We start from the raw sequence: 2,484 nt of genomic DNA, 5'->3' as shown, positions 1-2,484 counted from the left end.
TATTTTGATATTAATGAAATAAAGTGTTATTTATACTACATCTCTATATTTATGGTTATATTTGTAATTTGTTGCATTCCTATTTATGTTTGGATCAAACATATCTTGGCATTTCACACTGGAACTCTAGCATTCCTTGACACTATCTAACATACCTCGCAACTCCCTCCTTAGCACACCTAAAACTCGCTAACACTCCCTATCACACACTCTTATTCATTCATTTCCATTCATTTTTACCTAGTGCTCCCTTATGTTTCCCTAACACTCCCTAGCATGCGTTGGCACACCTTAGAACCTAACACATATTGACATGTCGCCTTGGCCTTTAGCATGCCTTAGCACTGCCTATCATAGCTTGTCACTCCCTTAGCACAATTTGAACTCACTGACATTCCCTATCGACACACACTCTTCTTCCTTCATTTCCATGCACTTTGACCTAGTGCTGCCTCGTGTTTCCATAGCACTCCCTAACATTCCCTGGTACTTGGCACATCGTGGCATTCCTTAGTAGTTGGAATGTCTTAGCATACCTACCATGCCTTTGAACTATCTAGAATGTGTTATGACTTCCCGACATTCCCTAGCACACCTTTGTACTCCTTAGCTATCATGCCCTCATAGATAGCCTTATGTTTTCTATGACTTAGGAACCCAACCAATTCATTGGAAAAACATTGTTGTGCCCAACCCAAAGTCTCCCTTTGTCTAAAATTGCTCTGTCTAGATCCCCATTGCAACCACATAATAACCTCTTGACATTCCTATTTTGAACTTGATGGAGTTGACATAAGCACTAATAGGAAATTTTATAAAAGGAAATTGATAGAGCTTTAAAAAATCTTCATGAAAAATATAAAATATATTCATGAAATGGTCTCTACACTTGTATACATATTGAAGTGCAACCATTCATTGGCTTGACATTGATCATGAAAACCTAGACTAAAAAAAAAGTACTATGTGTTGGAAAGGAACTTTGTTTACCATGGAGGAAATGCATATACTTTTAAAACATTTTTTAAAGTAAATTTCGTATTTACATAACAGGTGGTCATTTCTTTCCTTCGTTTTCTAGGTTTGGGATGCAATAGGAATTGAACATTGAGGTCCTAGTGGGTCCCTTACTGAAGAAGTTGTTGGCATTATGAGATAAGTGTTGTCCTTGATGGCAAACCTCACTGATGACAAATCATAGTACAGAAGGTCAGCAGCAAGGAATTGATGATCAGACTATAAGAAGAAGAGAAAGTTCATACACGCAGGTTCGTTAAGCCCAAGTCGCGTGTACACGCAGGTTGGCTTCAGCAAAAGCGCGTGTATGTGGAAAAGTACCTTTGGTCCATGGCGGTTAGTCCTTGGAAGTTGTGCCTATGGTTTCGGACCATTGTGTCTCGACGGGCGTGTCGATCCCTAGTTTTGAAGTTGATGGTATTGGATTTCTATGGTTTTGGCTCTTGGTATTGAACAAGGCCTAAGGCTATATAAGGAGAAGGAAATCATTAGGCAAGTGTATCTGAAATGTCTTGAATATCTGATGAAGCATTAGATCCAGTATGCAGGTTATGGGTTGATGATGCATTGCTTGATCTGAGCTAAGGAGAGATCTCACCGGTTGATGGAGAACTAGATCTAAGGAGAGATCGGGATCAAATGGTTTGAAATGAACTATCTTTATGATGCTTATTCTAGATCTACATACTGATGCATGTATTGTTCTATAAGTATTATGAGTATGATTGATGTCTGGTACAACTGCAAGTTGATAGAAATTATTTTTAGATCTGTACACGGGTTTGCTTTGATAAAAGCGCGTATACACGCGGGTTTGATTCATCGAAGTAGCGTATACATTGTAAATCTTAATATTTGAAGTTGCAGATGGATCTGATGGTTATTACAGAGTTCTGTGTCTGCTCTATGTTCTGGTGACTGTTGTTAACAGGGTTTCAGTGATTCAGAGTTTGATGATTGTTTTGAGCTTCAATGATAGTTATGGGTCCAGTATGAAAATTGGATGAAAAGTGGCCTTACAGATTATGTGTTGTGCTTCAGTGTATCCAGTCTGAAAATTGATGAAACGTGGTACCTGGAGGTGAGAAGATTGTAGGCAAGCACCTACGTACTAGTATCTAAGCTAGTACAAAAGCTAAAGGAGATCTTTGGAGCATTGTAGCAGGTAGCAGCCTGCGTACTAGTAAATGGATCGGCTAGTACAAGAGCAAAGGGGGTTGTAGCTCCCGTACTGGTATAAGACTGCACCAGTACAAATATTGTAAAAGGATTTTCTTATTAAGAAGAAGATTGAGATGACTTGCAGCAGGTGGTTTTCACCCACATTGGGTTTCCACCTTATATCTTTGTGTTCATGTGTGTGGCTCTTGTGTGATGTTCTGTTCTATTATTCTGCACCTGTTTACTGTTAATATGCTTAATAATGATCTGATGCATTTACTGAAGATTAAGCTAACTGAATTATAA

Source organism: Pinus tabuliformis, chromosome 3_1 (genome assembly GCF_031772625.1).
Source record: "Pinus tabuliformis cultivar Carrire ecotype Pingquan chromosome 3_1, CPIR1, whole genome shotgun sequence".
Lineage (NCBI taxonomy): Eukaryota > Viridiplantae > Streptophyta > Pinopsida > Pinales > Pinaceae > Pinus > Pinus tabuliformis.
This window is presented reverse-complemented; position numbering follows the sequence as displayed.